We start from the raw sequence: 16,509 nt of genomic DNA on the forward strand, positions 1-16,509 counted from the left end.
CTTGTGCATTTTTTGTTTGGCGAGGCTCGTCTCATTTATTATTTAAAAGGATAAACCTACAGTGACTACATTTCTTCTATTAAGTTTGTCTCTAAAAATAAAAGAAAATTTCTCAATTAATTACATGCTGAAAAACGTAACTTATTAGTTATTAAGTTACGGCCAATGTGAATGGAAAATTGCGATCGAGTTTGTACAAAGAAAAACTGCTTTCATTCTATATTCTATTATTCAATAATACTAGAACATGAGATAGATAATAATATCAAAACAACCTTGATTAATTTAAACTAATATTATTAGATGAAGAAGTTATACATATGCAACCCCATTACTCATTAATCAGTCAACTACATTTTTATACAAAGGAAGGAAAATTTTATTCAAACACAAATCCAAACAAAAGGAATTCAACAGGAACAAGAGCCTGATTAATATTTCATTTCGCTTCAAACCGAGAGTGTACAAATGTGTACCTGGAAATGGCAATACAAGAAGAAATGAAGTAGGAGTCAGCAGCAATAATACCACAGCAACAGCAGATTCAGCAACACCGCAAAACCAGCAACAACCAGTAGAATAACCCAGTAACAGATTGAAAACCCAACAATACCAAAGTGCAATCACAGTCAAAGCAGAAGAGCAAACGACACAAGATGCAGTAGTTTAATGATTTTTGAATAACATTCGAGAAAAGCAAATGGAAATTATTCGAGTGAAAGTTCAAATTGCATTTCTCTTTTACTCTCAAAATGTTTCAAGTCTGTCCGCTCTCAAGTGTAAAAATCTGTTTTCTTTTAATGTTCAAATCGGGTCTCCTTCCCTTTTAATGTTCAAGTCCCTAAAATGTGTCAAATGACCCTATATATATAGCAAGACAAGTCTTGAATCCCTAACCCAAAATATTCCCCCAATGCATGCGTTGTCCCCACTACTTAATGTTTTCTTTATTTTAAACTTTGTCCCCCATGCCTACATTAAATAAATACATCCACCCCAACCCATTACAATTTGTCCCTCATGCCTAACATAAACAATTATAATAATGTTCAATTACCAAACTACCCCTCTGACCTTATTGCAATTACCATTCTACCCCTGAATGTAATGCAATTTACCAAACTACCCCATCAACTCTAAACAATCAATTAATCATAACTTAACCAAAATATAGCCAAGATGACCAATTTCTCAACAATCTTCAACAACAAATCACATGAACACGATGAACAACACAACTCAAAATTAATGGAATGAATTAACCATATCGGGAACCAATCCTGGTTAATTTAGACCAAAAATGGATGACCAAGGATACAACAATACAAACAACAAAATACATGATTCAAACTAAATCAACAAATCAAAAACAAACATAAACTCACATTAAATCACTGGATTAAACATGAACTTCAAACAAAGATGAACATGAACTAAATCTATTTTTTAAACAACAAACATGACGGATTCAAACGATTCAAACAACACTAATAATTTCTGGAAAATACATAACAACACATGAAACAAATTGAAGAAATAATTAATTAAATTTCAATTTGAATCTAACAAACATTAAACGAACAAATATTTACCTAAACAATAATACAAACATGAAAAACAACTAATTAAACTTTCATTTGAAATCTGAAAATTAATTTAACAAAGCACATGAACAAACTGAAAAAATTAATTCAAACGATAGACATGAACAAAACAAACATTTGCCGATTTTAGATTCGAAAATATCAAAAAAAAATACGGACAAAAATAAAACTCAAAATCTACCAACCGGATTGAAACGACGAACAACGACCAACCAACAACGAACAAACGATGGAGACGATCCGAAGCAAACGAAGAAGATGAAGGCAGAAGCTGGACGAGGAAAGATCGTCGAGGAAAAGGCATCAAACGCCATGGACGTAGCAACTGTTTGGACGTGATAGAGCAGAAGCAGCGATGGACAGCGGCGAGTAAAGTCAGCGGCTGGATCCTGGAAGGAAACAGAAGCAGCAGCATTGCTTGGAGTAGCCATGGCTGCTCGTCGTAGCTGGACGCGGCAGCAGCGCGACACAGTGGCGTCGACTTGCCGAAGAAGAAGGCGCAACGATGGATGTTGAAGGGATGGACTTCCGGCGGGCTAGGCGGCTGTCGCTACTGATTTTCAGTTAGTTTTGGTGGGGTGCGACGATGCAGCTGGGGCAGTGAAGGAGGCGTCCATGGATGCTGGACGAAGAAGAAGAAACAATGAAGGTGTTCGATGGAGGGCTCGTCGCTGGTTCGAAGAAGACAGAGGCAGCGGGCAGTCCACGGGCGAGCTTGAGCTCGCCATGGAGAAGACGAAGCAGCAAAAAGGCAGCCATGGGAGCTGGTCTTGCAGAGGTGAAGGAGAAGGAGAAGAAGGTAAGGTGGGGGGGGGGGGGGCGGATCCTTTTCTTAGTTTTAGGGTTTTTTGGTTTTTTATTTTTTTGTTTTTGTTTTGTGTTTTGAAAAAAATGAAGAAGGGTGTTGGGCATTTGGGTTAATGGGGCGGACCGGGTCGATCCGGTTTGAAGTGGAGCGGATCATGGGGAATATTGGGCAATTATTTGGGCCTGGGGTTGAAATTTGAAGAAGTGGCCCAATCCGATTTTTCTTTGTATTTTTGTTATTTTTTCTTCTTTTATTTTCTAAAACTAAATTATAAAAATACTTAAATTATTATTAAGAACTAAATTAAGTTATAAAAGCGCAAATTAACTCCCAATAACAATAACGCACAATTAAGTAATAATTAAGCATAAAATTGTATATTTGGACATTAAATGCTAAAAATGCAAAAGATGCCTATTTTTGTAATTTTTAATTTTTGTAAGACTAATTTAAATACTAAAAATTGTAGAATTAAATCCTACATGCAAAATGCGACATATTTTTGTATTTTTTATTTTTAACAAATAAGCAAATACAGACAAATACAAATAATTATCCAAAAATATCAAAAATCTCACAAAATTGCACACCAAGGAAAATCATTTGATTTTGAATTTTTTGGGAGTATTTCTCATATAGGGCAAAAATCACGTGCTTACAGCTGCCCCTTTTTGCCCGGAGACACGAAGGGTTTTCGTGCAAAGATAAAGCGAGCGATTTTTGCCCATCCGAGTACTCCGTGTGAAGCATTTTTTGAAAAAGATTTAACCGAACCTTTGCTTCAAAGGTTTCCTACATATCCCTGGCTAAAGGGGAATCAGGTTAATGTAGTTCGGGAAGTTTTGGTAGCTGGGACTACCGTGGGACTGCAATGTTACTGCTGTTGCATGCTGTTATCACTGCTTACCGATCTCCTTGTTACACCGTGCTTAAAAGAAAACAAGAATCTAGGCTAGACTGAAATTTGTTCTTGTTGCCTTGCTTTCTTGTCGGCTTGTGTTTCATCCGGTGCTTTTCTTCCATGAATTTGGGAATGATACTGGCCCTTTGCTTTTCTGAATACCAGTTTTCATCCTTTTGCTCGGTCCGCTAGGGACATGGCTTTCTTCATCAAGCTTTTCGGCGGTTCCTCTGGTGGGTACGACTCTCTTCATCAGACTTGTTATGCTGGGCATGATTTAATGTTCACCAGCTGCTTCTTTAAAAACGCGTCCTTTCTTCCTTTTGACTCAGGCGCTTGAATTTGTGCTGGGACCTCTTACTGCAACCTTTTGCTTCCCGGTGCTGGGGATTTTTATTGTTTCCTGCTGGGGATTCCTGTTGTAACCTTCTACCTTCCGGTGGGGTTACTGATTTCAAAATCTGCAGCATAAGACTCAAAAGTATTCCTCTTGTTATACAGGTGGGCGCCTGAATGCAAAAACATGAAATTTATGCCCGCATTATACTGGTGGGCGACCTAAAACAGAAATGAAAAGACAGAAATGTATTCCCGCATTATACTGGTGGGTGATATAGAACATGAAATGTAAAGACAGAAATATATGCCCGCATTATACTGGTGGGCGACCTAGAACATGAATGTATTCCCGCATTATACTGGTGGGCGACCTAGAACAGAATGTATTCCCGCATTATACTGGTGGGCGACCTAGAACAGAATGTATTCCCGCATTATACTGGTGGGCGACCTAGAACAAAAATGTATTCCCGCATTATACTGGTGGGCGACCTAGAACAAAATGTATTCCCGCATTATACTGGTGGGCGACCTAGAACAAAAATGTATTCCCGCATTATACTGGTAGGCGACCTAGAACAAAAATGTATTCCCGCATTAAACTGGTGGGCGACCAAGAACAAAATGTATTCCCGCATTATACTGGTGGGCGACCTAGAACAGAAAATGAAAAGACAGAAATGTATTCTCGCATTATACTGGTGGGCGACCTAGAACAAAAATGTATTCCCGCATTATACTGGTGGGCGACCTAGAACAGAATGTATTCCCGCATTATACTGGTGGGCGACCTAGAACATGAAATGAAAAGACAAAAATGTATTCCCGCATTATACTGGTGGGCGACCTAGAACATGAAATGTATTCCCGCATTATACTGGTGGGCGACCTAGAACATATAAATGTATTCCCGCATTATACTGGTGGGTGATATAGAACATGAAATGTAAAGACAGAAATATATTCCCGCATTATACTGGTGGGCGACCTAGAACATGAATGTATTCCCGCATTATACTGGTGGGCGACCTAGAACAGAATGTATTCCCGCATTATACTGGTGGGCGACCTAGAACAGAATGTATTCCCGCATTATACTGGTGGGCGACCTAGAACAAAAATGTATTCCCGCATTATACTGGTGGGCGACCTAGAACAAAATGTATTCCCGCATTATACTGGTGGGCGACCTAGAACAAAAATGTATTCCCGCATTATACTGGTGGGCGACCTAGAACAAAAATGTATTCCCGCATTAAACTGGTGGGCGACCAAGAACAAAATGTATTCCCGCATTATACTGGTGGGCGACCTAGAACAGAAAATGAAAAGACAGAAATGTATTCTCGCATTATACTGGTGGGCGACCTAGAACAAAAATGTATTCCCGCATTATACTGGTGGGCGACCTAGAACAGAATGTATTCCCGCATTATACTGGTGGGCGACCTAGAACATGAAATGAAAAGACAAAAATGTATTCCCGCATTATACTGGTGGGCGACCTAGAACATGAAATGTATTCCCGCATTATACTGGTGGGCGACCTAGAACATAAATGTATTCCCGCATTATACTGGTGGGTGATATAGAACATGAAATGTAAAGACAGAAATATATTCCCGCATTATACTGGTGGGCGACCTAGAACATGAATGTATTCCCGCATTATACTGGTGGGCGACCTAGAACAGAATGTATTCCCGCATTATACTGGTGGGCGACCTAGAACAGAATGTATTCCCGCATTATACTGGTGGGCGACCTAGAACAAAAATGTATTCCCGCATTATACTGGTGGGCGACCTAGAACAAAATGTATTCCCGCATTATACTGGTGGGCGACCTAGAACAAAAATGTATTCCCGCATTATACTGGTGGGCGACCTAGAACAAAAATGTATTCCCGCATTAAACTGGTGGGCGACCAAGAACAAAATGTATTCCCGCATTATACTGGTGGGCGACCTAGAACAGAAAATGAAAAGACAGAAATGTATTCTCGCATTATACTGGTGGGCGACCTAGAACAGAATGTATTCCCGCATTATACTGGTGGGCGACCTAGAACAGAATGTATTCCCGCATTATACTGGTGGGCGACCTAGAACATGAAATGAAAAGACAAAAATGTATTCCCGCATTATACTGGTGGGCGACCTAGAACATGAAATGTATTCCCGCATTATACTGGTGGGCGACCTAGAACATAAATGTATTCCCGCATTATACTGGTGGGTGATATAGAACATAATGTATTCCTGTATTATACTGGTGGGCGACCTAGAACAAAAATGTATTCCCGCATTATACTGGTGGGCGACCTAGAACAAAAATGTATTCCCGCATTATACTGGTGGGCGACCTAGAACAAAATGTATTCCCGCATTATACTGGTGGGCGACCTAGAACAAAATGTATTCCCGCATTATACTGGTGGGCGACCTAGAACAAAATGTATTCCCGCATTATACTGGTGGGCGACCTAGAACAAAATGTATTCCCGCATTATACTGGTGGGCGACCTAGAACAAAATGAAAAGACAGAAATGTATTCCCGCATTATACTGGTGGGCGACCTAGAACAGAATGTATTCCCGCATTATACTGGTGGGCGACCTAGAACAGAATGTATTCCCGCATTATACTGGTGGGAGACCTAGAACATGAAATGAAAAGACAGAAATGTATTCCCGCATTATACTGGTGGGCGACCTAGAACATGAAATGTATTCCCGCATTATACTAGTGGGCGACCTAGAACAGAAATGTATTCCCGCATTATACTGGTGGGCGACCTAGAACAAAATGTATTCCCGCATTATACTGGTGGGCGACCTAGAACAAAAATGTATTCTCGCATTATACTGGTGGGCGACCTAGAACAAAAATGTATTCCCGCATTATACTGGTGGGCGACCTAGAACAAAATGTATTCCCTCATTATACTGGTGGGCGACCTAGAACAAAATGTATTCCCACATTATACTGGTGGGCGACCTAGAACAGAAATGTATTCCCGCATTATACTGGTGGGCGACCTAGAACATGAAATGTATTCCCGCATTATATTGGTGGGCGACCTAGAACAGAAATGTATTCCCGCATTATACTGGTGGGCGACCTAGAACAGAAATGTATTCCCGCATTATACTGGTGGGCGACCTAGAACATGAAATGTATTCCCGCATTATACTGGTGGGCGACCTAGAACAGAAATGTATTCCCGCATTATACGTGTGGGCGACCTAGAACATGGAATGTATTCCCGCATTATACTGGTGGGCGACCTAGAACAGAAATGTATTCCCGCATTATACTGGTGGGCGACCTAGAACAGAAATGAAAAGACAGAAAGGTGTTCCACTCGTTATACAGGTGGGTGCCTGTTTTCAACAACAACTTTGAAAATAAAATCCTATTCGAGGGCGGATGAACCCGACATATCCTATTCGAGGGCGGATGAACCCGACATATCCTATTCGAGGGCGGATGAACCCGACATATCCTATTCGAGGGCGGATGAATCCGACATATCCTATTCGAGGGCGGATGAACCTGACATATCCTATTCGAGGGCGGATGAACCCGACATATCCTATTCGAGGGCGGATGAACCCGACATATCCTATTCGAGGGCAGATGAACCCGACATATCCTATTCGAGGGCGGATGAACCCGACATATCCTATTCGAGGGCAGATGAACCCGACATATCCTTAAAACTTGAAAATGTCTTACCTCGAAATCTTGTTGGGGATTATTTTGCTGGGGATGAATTTTCCCTTTCTTCCTTCCCCATTTATGGGTTGTCCGACCCTCTTGAAACTTGGTCGAAAATCTGTCGAAGATGCTTCTACATCTCGATGATTCGCTGGGGATAACACTGCTGAGGATAACTCTGCTGAGTAAATATGTTATCTTACTCATTCCAGAACTACTTCCTTTTAAGTAGGATGTTTCATTCCTCTGCAAACTACTTCCCTTTTTTCTTCTTTTTTCTTTTATATATATATATTTTTTTATTTTTTTTATTATTAGCTTCTTCCTTTAAAGACTAACTCCCTTAAGACTCGTTTTACCTTTCCCCGAAAGGAACCTCTGAGGATACCGATTTTCACAAAACTTGTGTTGGACGCCTCGAAACTGCTGGGGATAACACTGTTGGGGAATTATTTACTTACCTGTTGGGGGAAAAAATGTTATTAGCCGGGGATAACGCTGTCGAGAATAACACTGTTGGGGGATTCTGATTCCTTCAGAACTAGTGCTTCACTCTTCGGAAGGCTGTTGGAAATGATGCTGGCCTCTTGCTTTTTCTGAGCTCAAGTTTCATCCCTTTGTTCTGTCTGCTAGGGAATAACTTCTTCCATTGAAACTTATTATGTTGGGGCAACACTGGTTCTAAGACCACTTCCCTTGAGACTGGTGTTATCTTTATTTTTCCCCAAATGGGTACCTGACTTCCAGAAAATTTTCTAAATGGAAGGAAAATTTTCTGCCCCAGTTTGATAATCCCTTGTGCATGCATTTCTGGCATCAATGCTTTTACCTGTTTCAAATCAAACAAAATTTGTTAGTTTAAAACGCGGTGGTTGGTTGTGATACTCCTACTGGGATGGTTTTCCCTTTCTCCTTCCTTGCTCTGTGCTCCACAACTTGTTGGGGATGATGCTATTTGCTGGGGATAATCCCTTTCTGCTGGGGATATCCCTCTTCTTTTGTGGCATAGCTCGGAAACTGGCATTTCCCCGATCTTTTAGTCTAGTATGAATTTCCCAAATCATGCTCACTACTTTCCTTGCTTTGTTTACGGGCCTTGGCCTTGAGGTTTATAACCTTGGTTTTGGCAAGGATATCCCTCTTGACACTCGTCAATCCTTTTGTCAAATCCCTTTTGCTGAGGATATCTTTTGACACTGGCCTCGCGCTTGTTCCTTGCTGACTATACCACTTGGATGTACTAGTCAGATCTCATCTTGCATGATTGGAAAGTTGATGGCCTATTTTGAAGTCAATTCACACTTGTTCTGACCGAACAGACTCTATTGGGTATTTTTCTTTGAAAGGAAAAAGATAAAAGGGAACAGAATAAAAAGACAAAGGGGAAAAAAATGACTCTTTAACAAAATAAACTATAAATAAAAACCCATCAAAACGTAGATACCGACTCTAATGGTCATGACATGCACATGTGGCCTATCCTCTGCCGTCAATCGTCTTTCAAGATCTTCATTTGGCGATTCCCCATCTGATTCTTAATCTTATTCGACTTGTAGTGCCCGAAGGGTTTTCACTATCAAGCCTCTCTCGTTTTGGTTTTTCTCTCAGCTTTCATCGCCTTATGGTGCCTGTGAAGGTTTTCACCGATAAGACTCTCTCATTTGTATCACCTTCCAGCTGGGGATTTGGAGTGTTGCCGGTATGACTCTTTCTGCTGGAGATTAGAGTCCTTTCTATTGTGGAACAGAGTGTTATGTTCGCCGGTAAGACTCTTCATTTGTCTGACTTGGCATCTTTTGAAGACTGATCAGAAGGTCTTTCTTTGGACCGTAATGTGGCTTTTGGATAGGGCTAGAAAGAAAGGGTATTAAAGGCTCAAAACGCATCGATTTTGGGTTATTAATTACAACCTTCGGAACTAGATTTATTTACAACAAACGCAACCTTTGCCCCAGTTTCTTGCTTGGGGATATCTTAATTGATTGATTTTTTTTTATTTTTCAAAACTATGACCGAGCCGTGAAGCGCCTACGTATCCTCTTTGAGGAATCAGGTCAAACGTAGTTCCCAATTCCTCTTTTTCATTTGACTTTCTTTTGTTTTTTTTGTTTTTGTTATCATTTTTCTTTTCTTTTCTCTTTTCTTTTTTTCATTTTGTTGTTTTCTTTTTTTTTCTTTACCTGTCATGCTTGCGTTTTCTAGTCGTTTCTACCGATTCCGAACGAGGGGTACGAAAGAAAAACAATAAGGCTCAAAAGGGGTTAACGAAGGATAAAGTGTTTAGGTAGCAGAACAAAATGCCTTTGTCATTCCAGTCTTCAAAACATGCCAAGTGCAAACAACACAATTAAACAAAGATTTGCAGCCTCTTCTGATGGTGCTGGATTTGACAATTATATTCGCATTTGCTTTTTCATTTGTCATTTCTAAAGCACCGTTGGCCGACACTCTTATTATCATGCCAATTTGGCGAATCTTACTTTTAACGGTTTTCTTTATATTTTACTTGCCCCAGTTCCATATGACTCGAGCTCTGAATAATCTCAACCGTCCTTATTTCCTTTAAATGGTCTGATCGCCTTTCCAGGGTTTTATGATTAACTTTTAAGATTAGGCCCAAACTGTGTGCGCATGTCATGTCACTAGAATCGGCACTGAACAAAAAACGATAAAAGAACAAAGAGATGACTGGAAATAATAAAAGACCGGATTTTGCATTGGACTACCGGTGAAATGGTTAAAAAACAAGACAAACGAAACAAACCAGAATAAAATCCTAAAACAACCTGGACAAACTTAAACAAACCGCTATGACAAAACGGAAAGATAAGCGGAAAGATATTGACACAAAACAAAATCCGAATTACAATCCTAATAATCCGAACAAACAGAAATGACAACAAAATAAGCCACCACAAGCTTCTCTCTTGTTAACCAAGGAACGGAGCGTCCTCCCACTTTATCAAAACTGACATCTTAGCCACTGAGCTTCGCATCAATACTGCCAAGACCATTATCAGCTTCAATATCATCCATCTTCGTCAACAAGTTCCCAATAGGATTCAAGTGCTTATGTTATCAGGCCTGATCCCCGCAGAGTGTGTATCATGAGGTGCAAGTAAAGGATTCTGAGTGTCATTGTCCGACTTACCACAAACCAACCACCTTAACTTTATTTGCGAAACAAACAGGTTAGAATGGACTAAGTCGGTCCTCATTATTAACAACATCTTTTTTCTTTTTCTTTTTTTTTTTCGATGTTTTTCTCTTTTTTTCTTTTTTCCATTTTTTTTTATTTTCATTTTTTTTCTTTTTTTTCATTTTTCATTCTCTATTTTTCATTCTCTTTTTTTTTTGCTTTTTTCATTTTGCTTTTTTTTTTGTCGTGGTCGAATCTTATGGAGATTGCCTATGTATCATGATCCCGCATGAATCAGACCTTGCGTAGTTCGGACCAATAAAAGATAAACAATACTAAACATTTTTTTCTCAATTTTCATATTAAAATAAACTGGGTTTCAAAGGTTTGAAGATGACCTACAAACTCGAAAATCAAACAACCCACATATTCTAATCAAAAGATTTACAAACTCAAAAATAAAACGCCAGCTCCCTTTCTCCGTTTGACAAATGCAACCAAACGGTTATTTTTTGCAAATGTGGCCCCTTCCAAATTTCACATGAATTTTGAGGCCGGGGAGGATTATTTTGGCACTTTACAAACTTATCCATTCTTTTACAAAAATAACCTTTTGACAATTGAAAGATACTCTAAGGCTATTTCGGCAAGAACGGTTTAAGACACTGCCGAAGTTGGCTCGGCTTATTTTTGGCTAAAATCCAAACGGTATTCACCTGACCGCTGACTCTTTTTTTTTTAAATTACAATAAAAACCTGGTGTTGCAAACACGGTCCTTCAGCGCCTCGAGGACGAAGATATTTAAGGCTGTGTGGGTCAACTGGACCAAAATCCTAAACATGACCCAAAAGGTGGTTGTTTATGCAAAGTCAGCCTTCCGGCGTCCCTTTTCGGGAACATTCGGCTATTTATGACAAAACAGCATCACCTGACTTATTTATGACTCTTTTTATCGTTTTTCAAATTAGAAAACTCAATATTGCAAACACGGCCTTTCAACGCTTTGGGGACGAAGATTTTCAAGGCTGTGTGGGTCAACCGGACCAAATCTTAGAAAATGACCCAAAGGTGGATGTTTATGCAAAGTCAGCCTTCCGGCGTCCCTTTCGGGAACATTCGACTATTTATGACAAAACAGCATCACCCGACCTCTTTATGACAGAGTTAAAATTTTGACACGTTTTTATTTATTTATTTATTTGTTTGTTTTTGGCTATTTTAGCAAAAGGTGGGGTTGGACCCGATGAGGGTTGCCTACGTATCTCACATCCGGTGAGAATCAAACCCGCGTAGTTCGGGCCATCATGAGTAAATAAACTAACTCCCCTTTTTTTTTTGGAAAATTCGAAAATCTTCTAAAGAAAAAGGAAATATTTTTGGACTATTACTCTGAATTTCTGAAAGAAATACTACAAAAGAAAAGAAAAAATATTTTTGAAGTTTGAATTTTCTTTTGAATTCTTAAACAAATATTTTGGATTTTGAGAGAGATTAGAAGGAAATATTTTTGTATTTTTTTTAATTGAGGTCTAAAAGACTGAGTAATGGAAAATATTTTTTGGATTTCTTTTTGAATATGGTGGGCCGGAACCGAAGAGATTTGCCTACGTATCTCACATCCGGTGAGAATCAGACCCGCGTTGTTCGGGCCTAACATTTTTTTAATTGGAATTTGTGAGAGAAACTGCTTCAAAAGAAGAAAGGAAGTATATATTTTTTTTGATTGATTTCTTATTGAAAGAAAGACTTGTAAAAATTCCTTTTCTTTTGATTTGAACTTTGAGAATTTCAAAAGTAAAAGGAAGATATATTTTTTTTCTGAATTTTCATTTGTTTTTTTTTCTTATTCTAAAGAAAAAAGAAAATATTTTTGGAATTTTACTTTTAATAAAAGAAATTCTTCTAAAAAATATTTTTTGAATTTTGAATTTTCTTTTCAATTTTGAAAGAAGAATCAAAATATTTTCGGATTTTTTTTTAAAAAGAAAACATTTTTATTATTTTTGTTTTATCAACTATGGAAAATAAAGATATTTATATTATTTTTGCAAGACATATCTTTTTGGAATTTTACTTTGAATTTTCTTGGGAAGACAAATACTCATTACAACAAATAAAGATATATATATCTTTTGGAAATAAAAAAACTTTTCGGATTTTTATATATATATATATATTTGCGACAAATAATGAAAGACTCTTTTTTTATTTATTTTTTTATTGTTTGCATTTTCATAAGCAAATAAATAATAAAAAAAAACCATTTTAAAAATAAGACTCTTTTTCATTTTCATTTTCATGGCAAGACAAACTATATATTTTTTCTATTTTTTTTTTTAAAAACAAAACAGAACAACGACTTTTTTTCTTTTCTTAGCTTTTAATAAAACAAACTAATAAGACATTTTTTTTGTTATTTTCTTTAAATTTCGGCAGAGTTTTGACAGTATTTGGGCATTTGTTTTCTTTTCAAAAATAAACAATCAATTCCCTAACCGCTATTTCTTTTTTTTCAATTTCAAAATATTATTCCTGATATTCACAAGTCAGTCAGCACACAAGTCCGAATCAAATAAATGCGCAAGTAGTAGCAAGTAAGATGCATCAAGATGGTCATTTTCATTTTTTGGTACACCTGTCCTAGACAGACTCAACCCCTGCGTTGAGCCTCCAAAGTCAGATGCACATGATGCAGATAAGCGTTCCTACTAGGGATCCGGCATGTGGCTTTGTTATACTAGGTTCAGAACCTGGGTGTTTGTTCTAGACCTGGCTTACCCGAGCGGACAGCTCAAGCCGAGGGGGAGGCGGCAGTCCGGGAATACAGAAGCTTCACCGGCTTTGCGACTTATCCAAACCTCGTTCTAAATTGGGACTTGACACTATACAGAAAAGAAGTCTTACGAAGTACACCCTTCTTCATGATTCAGAAGACTCAGAGAGAAGATAGGTTTCGGCACAGTTTATATACAGTTCAGATAATATCAAAGCGTTAAAAGAAGCATTTAGCACATTAGGCTCAAAACATGTAAAAATCAGATAAAGCCAAATATAACAATTTATCTAAGCTCGAATTTCTAACCCTGAACCAGTGGTTCTGGGTTACATGAGTCCCCAGCAGAGTCGCCAGAGCTGTCACACCTCCTTTTTCCGCACCCGCGAGGTACAAGGGAGTTTTTTCCAATTAAAGGACAATCGAAACGAGATTTATTTATTTATTTCAGAGTCGCCACTTGGGAGATTTAGGGTGTCCCAAGTCACCAATTTTAATCCCGAATCGAGGAAAAAAATGACTCCATATTACAGTCTGCGTACCAGAAATCCGGATAAGGAATTCTGTTAACCCGGGAGAAGGTGTTAGGCATTCCCGAGTTCCGTGGTTCTAGCACGGTCGCTCAACTGTCATATTCGGCTTATTTATCTGATTTTAATACAATTATGAATCGTTGTGCCAATCTTAACTTTTACCACTTTATTATTATTATTTTTTAAAAGGAATGTGAACATCGCTTAAAACACGTCTTTGGACTGTGTCACATGAAATGCACCCACAATCCGGAACACATTTTATTTGACGTTTTGGGATTTGGATTTGGGTCGCATGAAATGCACACCCAAGTTAAGGAAAATAAATTGTTAAAGGCGCGCCTGAAGCAACTAACGTATTGTTATTTTGGGAAGGGCCGTGGAATTCGCTAAACGGCATGTCCCGAATTCTAAATATTTTAATATATATACATTTAGAGGGCTCCGCAGCTTGTGCATTTTTTGTTTGGCGAGGCTCGTCTCATTTATTATTTAAAAGGATAAACCTACAGTGACTACATTTCTTCTATTAAGTTTGTCTCTAAAAATAAAAGAAAATTTCTCAATTAATTACATGCTGAAAAACGTAACTTATTAGTTATTAAGTTACGGCCAATGTGAATGGAAAATTGCGATCGAGTTTGTACAAAGAAAAACTGCTTTCATTCTATATTCTATTATTCAATAATACTAGAACATGAGATAGATAATAATATCAAAACAACCTTGATTAATTTAAACTAATATTATTAGATGAAGAAGTTATACATATGCAACCCCATTACTCATTAATCAGTCAACTACATTTTTATACAAAGGAAGGAAAATTTTATTCAAACACAAATCCAAACAAAAGGAATTCAACAGGAACAGGAGCCTGATTAATATTTCATTTCGCTTCAAACCGAGAGTGTACAAATGTGTACCTGGAAATGGCAATACAAGAAGAAATGAAGTAGGAGTCAGCAGCAATAATACCACAGCAACAGCAGATTCAGCAACACCGCAAAACCAGCAACAACCAGTAGAATAACCCAGTAACAGATTGAAAACCCAACAATACCAAAGTGCAATCACAGTCAAAGCAGAAGAGCAAACGACACAAGATGCAGTAGTTTAATGATTTTTGAATAACATTCGAGAAAAGCAAATGGAAATTATTCGAGTGAAAGTTCAAATTGCATTTCTCTTTTACTCTCAAAATGTTTCAAGTCTGTCCGCTCTCAAGTGTAAAAATCTGTTTTCTTTTAATGTTCAAATCGGGTCTCCTTCCCTTTTAATGTTCAAGTCCCTAAAATGTGTCAAATGACCCTATATATATAGCAAGACAAGTCTTGAATCCCTAACCCAAAATATTCCCCCAATGCATGCGTTGTCCCCACTACTTAATGTTTTCTTTATTTTAAACTTTGTCCCCCATGCCTACATTAAATAAATACATCCACCCCAACCCATTACAATTTGTCCCTCATGCCTAACATAAACAATTATAATAATGTTCAATTACCAAACTACCCCTCTGACCTTATTGCAATTACCATTCTACCCCTGAATGTAATGCAATTTACCAAACTACCCCCATCAACTCTAAACAATCAATTAATCATAACTTAACCAAAATATAGCCAAGATGACTAATTTCTCAACAATCTTCAACAACAAATCACATGAACACGATGAACAACACAACTCAAAATTAATGGAATGAATTAACCATATCGGGAACCAATCCTGGTTAATTTAGACCAAAAATGGATGACCAAGGATACAACAATACAAACAACAAAATACATGATTCAAACTAAATCAACAAATCAAAAACAAACATAAACTCACATTAAATCACTGGATTAAACATGAACTTCAAACAAAGATGAACATGAACTAAATCTATTTTTTAAACAACAAACATGACGGATTCAAACGATTCAAACAACACTAATAATTTCTGGAAAATACATAACAACACATGAAACAAATTGAAGAAATAATTAATTAAATTTCAATTTGAATCTAACAAACATTAAACGAACAAATATTTACCTAAACAATAATACAAACATGAAAAACAACTAATTAAACTTTCATTTGAAATCTGAAAATTAATTTAACAAAGCACATGAACAAACTGAAAAAATTAATTCAAACGATAGACATGAACAAAACAAACATTTGCCGATTTTAGATTCGAAAATATCAAAAAAAAATACGGACAAAAATAAAACTCAAAATCTACCAACCGGATTGAAACGACGAACAACGACCAACCAACAACGAACAAACGATGGAGACGATCCGAAGCAAACGAAGAAGATGAAGGCAGAAGCTGGACGAGGAAAGATCGTCGAGGAAAAGGCATCAAACGCCATGGACGTAGCAACTGTTTGGACGTGATAGAGCAGAAGCAGCGATGGACAGCGGCGAGTAAAGTCAGCGGCTGGATCCTGGAAGGAAACAGAAGCAGCAGCATTGCTTGGAGTAGCCATGGCTGCTCGTCGTAGCTGGACGCGGCAGCAGCGCGACACAGTGGCGTCGACTTGCCGAAGAAGAAGGCGCAACGATGGATGTTGAAGGGATGGACTTCCGGCGGGCTAGGCGGCTGTCGCTACTGATTTTCAGTTAGTTTTGGTGGGGTGCGACGATGCAGCTGGGGCAGTGAAGGAGGCGTCCATGGATGCTGGACGAAGA

Source organism: Nicotiana tabacum, chromosome 18 (genome assembly GCF_000715075.1).
Source record: "Nicotiana tabacum cultivar K326 chromosome 18, ASM71507v2, whole genome shotgun sequence".
Lineage (NCBI taxonomy): Eukaryota > Viridiplantae > Streptophyta > Magnoliopsida > Solanales > Solanaceae > Nicotiana > Nicotiana tabacum.